Below are 11,096 nucleotides of genomic sequence, written 5' to 3' on the forward strand. Positions count from 1 at the left end.
TGAAGATCTATCTTCATGTAGACGGCCATAGCAAGAATCCAAGACACTTTTTTTCGATGAACAGTAGAAGAAAAAAGAAGAAAGGGGTAGATGAAACCGAGTAAAGAACATAATTTCTTGCAGAGGAAGGGTTGGTCTCATTTATCGATACACGTATACGTGGCATGTGATTTGGAGATATGACCTGGCTTTTTTTAATTACATGTCGAAGAGAACCTGATGATTGGGATTGGGGTCACCGAGTGACCCCTTCACTTTTTAGAAAATGGCCTTATCAGCCGGTTAAATGTTAATTCATGCCCCTATAAAGCCAAAAAATAACATAAGGGACTTTTTAAACCAAAACATGTAAGTTCGTGGGGCTTCAGTGACATTTTCCCATTCATTTTTCTATTTATAGAATGTGAAGCAGAGTCGGTTTAAAGACTTAACTCTATTGTATAGTATACTAATTGTGAGATCCATGTATTATATGAATTAATTTAAAAAAAAATTAAATATAAAGGTCAAAATATTTGAGAACTTTGAATTTATAAGAAAATAAGAAAAATAATGAGTTATTATAATAAATATGTTTTTTATCTTTTAAATTTAAACAAATAATTTAAATAAATAAAACAAACTAATAACCTTTAATTTTAAGAATTTTAAAATTAAAACGTATGTTTATTAATGTTATTGATAGTCATTTATTACTATATTAATTGCAATTATTATATTAAAATATTATGTGGAATTTAATAAAATAGAAAAAATCATAAAATGACGTATGTAAAAAAAATTAATTCAAAATAACCACAAAATGACATTTGACAAATTGAATTAGAATGTGACAAGTGGCAAAAAAAAAATTTCATTTATTAGAGAGGATAAATAAATAAAATACAAGAGAGGATAAATATATTAAATACAGCGGCAAAAATAAAATTAAGTTGAAGATAGGATCTCATCTTTTACATCCCTTTCATCTTTAACAATTATTTGATTCATGTCAATCTCGACATTAGTTTTCTCTTATTGTTTTATCCCTAAACCATTTCATATATAGAAATGTTTATCTTTCACCCCTTTCATTCCATATATTTTTTTTAATATAAAACATCTAAATTAAATTAAATTAATAATAAATCATAAAAAAACAAGATTTCATTAATAGAAAAATTACAATACTTTAAAAATACATCTCATCAATGAACATAAGATGAATAAAATAATAAAATTTACATTTTGTTACAATCCATAACATCGTACATTTCTTCCAAAATATAGAAACTCCAAAGGAGCTTATCTAACTTTTAAATTGGTTAAAGTGGAATCATATTCGGTGAAAATGTAAAGCGAACTTGTGCCCCCTTAATTTAATTTTAACTTTGAACATTTTTTAGATAAATAATAATGCAAAATTCAGGGTAGCTTTACAAAATTTAATCTTGTAAGGTAAAATTCCAAAGAACTCCCCTTCCACTGCCATTCTATCCATTGGACCACAACTTCCCCTTTTTTTTATAGGCATAAAAAGGGTGAAGCCCACTTTATTTTTATGTGTTAAGTTCTTAAAGTTTTAACTGTAAAAACCCTTTTTTTTATAGGCATAAAAAGGGTGAAGCCCACTTTATTTTTATGTGTTAAGTTCTTAAAGTTTTAACTGTAAAAACTAAAAGGTATATAACTTTATGTTTTGATCATGAAACACATTACAATCACAAGTATCGTTTTAGGCATTTTGGCAAAATTCGGCGATTTTAAATCTTTCAGTCATCTACGAATATTATCAAGGGAAAATGACACATTAGTCCAACAAATTATTTCGAATTTATCCATTCAGTCCCAAAACTTTTTTTGGTGTTTTATAGTTACGTAAAGTAGATATGCACCTGATTTTTGGTCATTGCTACGTGATATAGCAGGTTCCAACCAAATAATCAAAATTAAGATTTCCTGTAACACAACCCACTTTGAAGATTCTAACTTCACAAACCTCGTCTCACGGAAGAAACCAAACGACATCCTCCTCTACCTCGATGAGGATTAGACCATTCAATACACCTTTCTCAGTGCTAGGTTTTCCTTGAAAAACAAATTCGACAAAGTTGAAGAGCAAAACCTTCGCAAAAAAAAAAAAAAAAAAAAAAAAAAAAAAAAACCTTTATGCTCAAGATGAAAAAGAAAGATATGCGAAGCATTTTGCAATCTTATATTCAACATATTTATAGATCCTCGTAAGATATTGAGTCGAGATGTAAGGAACTGAAGCCGTACATGAACTCGGAGACGCTATCACGGTGGAGGTCCGTTCGGTTATTGCTTCCGGCTACCATCGACACAATAACGATGGATTTAGATATGAAAAAGAAGGTAAATTCCGATTTCGAGGCTTTTTTGAAATCCAAACAGTATTATAACCGATTAGGACCAGTTTGGAAGCGGGGCTACCTCTTCTACGGACCATCTGGTACAGAAAGTGTTTCATCACCGCTATGGCCAAATTCTTGTCTTATGATGTTTACGATGTTGACCTCTCAAAAATAGTAGACGATTCTAATAGTAGACGATTCGTCGTGGTTGAAGGTCTGGACCTGTTTATGACTTTGGCAGAGATTATATCCACTAGTACAAAAATTACCTACAGCCACACTTTTCAAAAAACGACCTATGACATTTTTTATTAAAAGTGTGGCCAAATGTCACTAAAAAATCCAGTGACTGCTTTTGGATACATTTAAATTAGTTTATGTGGCCATTGTACAAATAATCAAAACTTTAACCACACTTAATTATACCAAATGTGACAATTATTAGCCACACTCGAACGCTATGACCATATATCACCATCAGCTACGAATACTGGTTAGCATTATGATATATTTTTTATATGAGACAATAGATAAATATATGGTGACATGAGACAATTTTATATGTTTCAATATCATGGTGCCCTTTTAGACATATGAAAGCAAATGTAGCTAAAAGGTGATACATATGGTCACATTAAATATTTGTGTGTCCATAGGGTAGTGTTTACTAGTGACTTAGTAAAAGCAAGAAAACAAGTTACTTTTAGTGGTATATGGTTATGTTCCTTTTATTATGTGTGTCAAAATATAATGAACTGGCTTTAAAAAACAAATATTGTGAGTGTAAGTAGCATTTGGTTATGGTTACAATTATTATGCGTGTCTATAAGTAAATCTAGGTATAGAAGACATCTAATGTCTGATCAGAATAATTATAGTATGGTCATTAAATGTGTGACTAGGATTTTATAATGGTAATAATTTTTGTACCAGTGTATGTCTAAAGTTAAAGAATAGTCTACATAAAACGAAAATATGTTGTTGTAAGTATTTACTAGTGACTTAATAATATATATTATGCTTCGTTTTTTTTATTTTTTTGGGAAAGGGAGACCCTCTGGCAATTTTTATAAAACAAAAAGAAAATGATAGAAAATAAGGAAGAGGGTTAAAAGGGGTCATATGAGACTTTTACTAGTGAGGTAACATGATTAAAGCGAGGGATAATACAAAGTTGGATAGAGAACGAAAGACGTAGGGGTTGTTTGGCAGGATATGAATTTTTAAGATTTGGATTTTTAAGATGTCTGAATTTTTAAGAGGGTCTGAATTCTTAGGATTTGAAATTTTAACATGTTGTTTGGTTGGAACCTCTGAAATTATGTGTTTAATTATAAAAATGACCATTTTACCCTTTGTGTTATTTTTTACTAAATTCAATGTTTATTTTTCTAATTTACAATGCTCTAACTGGAAGAGGTGGAAGTATGATGTTATAATATATAAATCAATAAAAGTACATTGTTATTTCTTACATTTAACCCTTTACAAAAACAATCTTACAATAGATATGAAAACAACCTGAAAAGAAGCATACTAGTACAGAAACACAAAACACAAATTGTGTATATAAATTGCAATTTGATGTTTTTGTTCCTGGAAATTCTACCATGACAACTTTGATGTTGTACAATGCAGATAACGGATTTTTCACCCAGACAGATTCCATATGGAATGAAATTATAAACAATTCTTATAATCTTAATATTGACATAATTTTGGTCCTAATTGACGCTTACATTGAAGGCAGGTTTTTTGATGAGGTAAAATCCAAATTATACATCAACCGGTATCTTACTCCAAAAATAGATTTATGTTCACAATCATATGCTAAACACCTACAAAAAATATTCAAACCAGTAGGTTAATCGAAATGATTCAATCACATAAGCAATGAGTCTAAATGCAACCATCCTATAAATCAAGAAAAGCTTAAACTAATAGATGATTTTAGTAAGGTGGCATCTACATGAAGTATTAAATTGCCATTCAATCTGATGTTGACTGAATGAATAATACACAGTGATAATTGAGTTATAGGGCAAGGCAAAAAAGAAGAAAAAACCGATATATGAACTTATAATCGAATTCATAGCAAAAAAGAATGAACAAATCAATGTATCACTAAGAATCGATTTCAAGGGGGGAAAAAGATTTTTTTTTGATGTATTCAGGAGAAAAACGATTCCAGCAAAAAAAAACAATTTTAGAGTAAGAATGTTTTACCCTGAGAGACTTTGTCGTTGGATTTTGAAGGCGCTGGGAAAGGCATCGGCTTGAATTGGTTAAAGGGCTGGCGGAGGCGGTCATCGGACTGGAGGGCGATGGCCGGAGATGCGAGCGATTTGGAGGAGTGGAGACGGTTGTCGCTGTAAGGCAAGAGAAGTAGATCGCCGACTGTAAGGCAAGAGGTTTCACCAACGCTGACGATGGATGAGTGTGTAGGTCGAACGTTAGTCTCTCGTTGAGGCGGCGTTGTAGGGCATGCTTGGCTAGACAGAAGAAACGAGGAAGAAGAGGTATAATGAAAAATAAGTGTAGGATTTTTAATTTTTAGTGAAAATTTGGAACAAAAAAGTCCAAATATTCTTAAAAAAGATAGATTAAATAATATAATTAGAAAAATTATTGATAAATATTGATTATATAAAATAGATAAAATTATATTATTTTTCTACGGTTTGTCAGAATTCATGTGTTTGAGAACAATTATCAAAATGTTTACATGTTTGTTTATGTTATTTCAACATATTGTGTGGTTGGTTTTTGACAAACGTAAAATAACATTTTAAACATTTTGTAATTAATTTACTCAACGTGATCATTTATGTTCATCACCATACATAATGTTTCCAAAAATAAAAAACTTTATCTGAGATTTCCCTCTCCATCTTATATTTTTAAATGTGGGTATGTGTGTTTGGGTGGGTATGGTTAAATGGCATAGGGGTGTGTGTGTGGCTGTAAATGTATATAAAGGTGGTTTTGGGTAGGGGTGGGTGGATATAGTGATTTGGGATATGGTAGTGTGTTTGTGTTAGTCTATAGGTAAGGATACAAGGTTGTGATGGTCGATGTAAGGTGAGGATGAGGGTCGGGTGGGGTGTGTTTTGTAGGAGTAGCACTTACCAATTAGGAATGAGTGTTAGATTGTTGGGTCTACGGTGTAATATATGTGGAACCATGCATGAGTTAAGACCTTTGTTAAGCTCTTTTTGAGTAGATGGGGCTTAGACTTGACATTTTCGGTAATGGGCCAATGTTTGGGCCTGTTAGGCCATCAGACTTCTGTGTTGGACTTTGGACCAGCATGTTGATCTTTCTTGGACTTTAGGCCCATGATGGGTTTTGGGCACAATTTGGAAGATTGGGCCATACTTGGGCCCTGGTTGCCATTTAGGTTTTGGGCCTTTTGAATAGTTTATATGGGCCTTGGCTTTGGTCAAAGTTAGATAAAGGGTAAAACGGTCTTTTTACCCTGGTTATGGGCTATGTAGCTTAGTCTCTCGTTATGATTTAAGATCTAATTAATAATTGGTTGTTATTGATATTGATAGCATGGGGATTTTACCGAGTAGAGCACAATGCCAGGCGGGGTCCATTATATATTTTATATGTATGATATGTGGTATTCTGGGGAACTCACTAAGCTTTGTGCTTACGGTTTTCAGTTTATGTTTTAGGTACTTCTTGTTCGAAAGAGAAGATCATGGGATGATTGTAGTGCACACACCACCTCGTTCCGCATAGGGAATAAGGCTTTCGCTTTAAGATTATGTCTTAGGGTTTGGGGCTTATGGTTTATGGTTTTCGAGTTAAAGAGTATGGCTTAGGGCTTAGGGTTTATGGCTTAATATGGCTTATCGTTTGGAGTTTATGGATTATAGCTCATGACATATGGCTTACGGCTTAAGTTTTAGGGATTAGGGCTTATTGATTAAGGTTTGTGGCTTTAAGCGTACTTCTTAGAGTTTGGAGCTTAAGTCTTATGGTTTATGGCTTAACTAGTAAGGCTTAGATCTTATGGCTTAAGGCTTATAGTTTATGGATTAATATGTCTTATGGCTCATTACATATGAGTTAAGGGTTAAGTCTTAGGGCTTATGGCTTATGTTGGTGATTTGTTATCATCAATGTTATTTAATGTAATGGGATTAATTTGTTGAGCAAAAGTGACTTAATAAATATTAAACAAGTAACGAAGGTGTGGAGTACACACTTCTATCGTATGTATGTATTCACTACTTACTATGGTTTTATTTGTATTATTTGTAACAACCATTGGAAATGTGTTTTGTCACAAATTGTAAAATTGTTTGTTTGGATTTTGCAAGACCAGATTTTACTAATTATAACTTAATTTTTTATTAAATGTTTTAACACGATAGTATCTAAATTTATGAAAAGTGGGGTGTTACATTTTAGTTTTTTTAATCAAAAATATCAGAGTTCATAATAATTGCAAAACCGATGCCAAATCATATAAAAACTTTAGTGGTTTAAAATGCAATGTTTTAATGTAAGGTATCACGACAAGGGTTCAAGTGCCACACATGTATTGGCCTTTGAAGAGTGTGTTCCATATCCTGGCCTCATTATCTTCGATCTGAACGCACATCAAAATAAGTTAGGTAATCGATTTTTCTAGTGAGATATCTAAGGTTAGCTTATTAGAGTAAGATGATAGAAATCAACTTACTCAGGCCAACACCCCCCCCCCCCCAACATTTGTAAAATAAACACCTTACATATAATGGGGTAGATTTCCCAAAGCTTCCAAAACAAAACAAGCTAAACATTTAGTTAGCAAAATTCAACATTTGGTCTAAAAACATCACGACGGTAAGTAAGCAATAACACCACAACATAATATGCAAGTATGCAACTATTCCTATCATTGTCCATGTTAACAAGTCCACCTCATCAATAGTTTATGGATACTACTTTGGAATCATGGATGGTTAATAAAGGAAAACTCCAATATTTTTGTCTCCAACTCAACAAATACAACGTTGGGCATTATGCAACCATCCACTCAAAGCTTCACAAGAGGTAGTGATCCCACATGTGCAATAGTGAGGGCTATCTAGAAATATAATCATTCACCAACTTAACAACACATAGTTTTCAAATACAACATAGAAAGAATGAAGGACATCCACAATCTCCCATCCTAAAATGTATGTACATAGAAGGATTCCAAGTTAATTTTAAAACAAATCATTAGCTCAAGTGAGAAAAACAACTTTTCAAAATGGTTTTCATGCTATGACCAAGTAATACATATAGTAAACATACTTCATTAAAGAAAAACCAATAAACAAAATAAATATAGAAAACATCAAAGTTTGTAAACAAATATAGAGTATATTAGGGTTGCATGTTCCCCATAACTAAACTTAGTACAAACCCTAGAAAAAAGTATACTTGCCTACATTTGAACTACTCTTCTCCAAGCTCCATTATTCTCAATAAACAACTACATTTATCATTAAGAGTTTTTAAAATATTAATATACCCGTCTAGAATGGTTCTAGTACTTAAGTATCACATAGAGGTAACTATAATTGATTCAACATCCCATTAAGTGACCCGTTAAGCCACTTACAAATACCTTAACTTCAATATATAAATTTTATATTTCCAAAGCATTCCTATGTTATAATATAAACGTACACGAAAATGCTACGTGATTTTGTGTTCGAATGCAAAAGTTATGAAAAAAATAGTTTTTGGTAACAAAGTATAAAATAAATGTAGGGGAGGGCATTATGTAATAATTCTCTTAGGATCATGTGACACGATAGTACATCTATTTCTAAGATATCAACTTTCCTAAATTCAAATTGTAACGCCCCGATTCTCAGGTATTGATTTAATGTGTGAGTTCTTGATTTCAAGGGCTACTCGACGAGTTGATTGCCCTACTCGTCGAGTAGCAGCGGGTTGGTCCACGTATTTTAATGACCTACTTGCCGAGTCCAAGAAGGGACTCGACGAGTAGGAGCTGGCAGATGAAACCCTAAATCTCGGGGTTTTGCACCCTATTTAAAGGATCATCGCCCCCCCCCCCCCCCTTTACTGCCCCTTGTCCCTCTTAAACCCTAAATCGTGTGTGTGTGTGTGTTCTTTGGTGTGTTCAACTTTGGAGGAGGAACTTTGGAGAAGGAAACACTTGGGGAAGCAAGGAAATCAAGGCTAGGAACTCGTGGGGAGCTAAGAGATTCATCAGTTGTCACTCTCTGGAAGGTATTAAGCTGTTCCTTTAGCTCATCTCTCTTTTAACCTCTTTTGGATGGTTTTATGAAAGGCTCCCCATGTTTAAGCTAAGATCTGAAGTTATAACTTCAGATCTGGACTCCCTTTGACCTCTAGATCCATAAAGTCATCAGCCTTGCCTAGTAGGAGCCTTCCCTCAAGTGTGAGACTTCATTGCAAGCTTAGTTTTTCCATTTAAGGGTCTTAAAGCTTTTCATGCACGTAAAGTTTGCGACTTTACGTGATAAACATGTCCTAGAAGCTTGGATCTGTAATCTGGAACCTTGCCATGGCTTAAAAAGCGTATGCATGGATAAAGGTGTGCAAGGACTCGGCGAGTTGGATGAACAACTCGGCGAGCCCGTTGAAGATGGTCATGAACTCGACGAGTTGAATGAACAACTCGGTGAGTCCGTTGAAGATCTGCCTTGAACTCGGCGAGTCATTCGAAGACTCGTCGATTCGGCTAGGGTTTCTCCCAATTCTTGGACACATATGAACTCGGTGAGTTAAAGGGGAACTCGACGAGCCAATCAAGGATTTCACGACTTCTCGAGCTCAGGAAGGACTCGATGAGTCGGTGAACTGCACTCGACGAGTCGAGTCAACGTGGACTGTTGACTTTGACTGTGGACTTTGACTTGGACCAAGGGTTGACCAGTTGACTTCTGAGGGTATTTTGGTAATTGGGAGATTTATGAAAAAGGGTTTTATGGTAACTATAGGTGGTGGAGCTCGTGTTGGTGATCCGGGAGTTGAGCTTTTTAGTTTCAGACAACAGTTGCAAGGTGAGTTATCCTCACTATACTAAGGGGTCTAAGGCACCAAGACCGGCCCATTGGGTGTGTTATCCTAGCAGTATTGGATGTTGAGTATGAGTCAGTGTTGCATGTTAGTGGTTATTCCAGTTAGGTGGATCTGTAGGACTACCTACGATTTTATATGATTATTGCATGCTCAGTAGTTATGTTATATGTTACATGTTATGTGGCATGGGTTGAGGTTGTACTGCTCCGTACGGTAGCCAACAAACCCTAGAGTATTCCAAATATGATCTGTGGGCCCGGTAGGCATTCCAGACTCATACAGAGGACTCGAGAGCATTCCAGATATGAGCTGAGGGCCCGGTAGGCATTCCAGACTTGTACTGAGGGCTCGATGGCATTCCAGATACGCGCTGAGGGCCCGGTAGGCATTCCAGACTCATACTGAGGGCCCAGGGGTAATCCAGATCGTAAAGATGTGGACCCATTGTATGCTGTTTCAGGTTGTTATGATATGTTATTACTGATATGGTTATGTGGACTATATGTGTATCGGTATTTTGGGGGTAACTCACTAAGCTTTCGGGCTTACAGTTTCAGTTTATTGTTTCAGGTACATCAGGGGATCGCGGCAAGGCGAAGGCATGATCGTACAGCTCCTCACATTATGTTTATGTTTCTGGGAATACTCTGATAAATAATATTTTGAAAACAAAGTTGTAATGTTTTGATGAACTTGACATGTTTTAAAAGTTTAAATTGGTTTGAAATTTTTGGGTGTTACAAGTTGGTATCAGAGCCTTGGTTTGAGTGAATTGGAGGAACATTCGTGTGAATCCAGTCTCAAATTAAGGAAAGATTTTCAAAATGGGTTTAAATGGTTTTCAAAATAAGTAAAGGAGGATGCATGGTGTATGATCAGTCGGAGCCAGTAAGTAGACCCCAGAATACCATACAGTTATTTGATTATATGATATGTTAGAACAACATGCTAGAGGGAGGCTAGGAATCTTCAGGAATTGCATGATAGAATTGCCTGATTATATGATGCCTGCTAGCCTAGGGTTTTCCTTATATGAAATTGACATCATTACTATAGTTGCTCAGTGTATGCATTATGGTTATACATAATTAAGATCTTATAGCCTGAGAATGTTTGATTTAGCCTTATGTTCTGTTCTTGTTTGATTGGGAGCTTTGGGTAGGGTTGGATATTCGAAAGTATATAGGGTCCATCATTATGTATGGCTAGCATACACTAGTGCTACAGGGTTGGTGAAAGTTTCAGGGATAGGTGGGTTATGTGAGAGGCTAGTAGGCCAGTTATGAAATATTTAGCATTCCTCTAGGAGTTAGGATTGAGCGCTCGCCATGTTGTGTATTCAGTTAGGGCGTTGTGGTGATACTTGAGACAAATATGGGTAGGTGTGGAAGGTAGTAGGGGCCCATACTACTGAAAGCACAGGACCCATACGCGTAGCAAGGAAGTCACAACCCCTAGGATTAGTAGGGAGTTGGCTCCCAGTTATTTGTATGGATTATCTGATATCTTGTGGTATGTTTCAGAATGGTGATGACGAGGCGCTTCGTGGCTGTATCCGGTTCGGGATCAGGATCAGGGGACAGAGGCCAGGAGGGGCCGACAGCACCTGAGTCGGTGGTGCAGATGGGTACAAAGGAGTTGGATGCTAGGATTCGAGAGATCCTGCATGATGAGGTT

The 11,096-nt window shown here is 35.3% G+C and overlaps 1 pseudogene; it reads left to right on the top strand.

The window, feature by feature from the left end:
• Positions 1-265: 265 nt before the first annotated feature.
• LOC145121821 (AAA-ATPase At2g46620-like) lies at positions 266-4,564 on the top strand (annotated as a pseudogene).
• The last annotated feature ends 6,532 nt before the right edge of the window (positions 4,565-11,096 follow it).

The sequence above is a fragment of the Lactuca virosa genome, chromosome 6 (assembly GCF_052849685.1).
Source record: "Lactuca virosa cultivar CGN04683 chromosome 6, Lactuca_virosa_CGN04683_v6, whole genome shotgun sequence".
Lineage (NCBI taxonomy): Eukaryota > Viridiplantae > Streptophyta > Magnoliopsida > Asterales > Asteraceae > Lactuca > Lactuca virosa.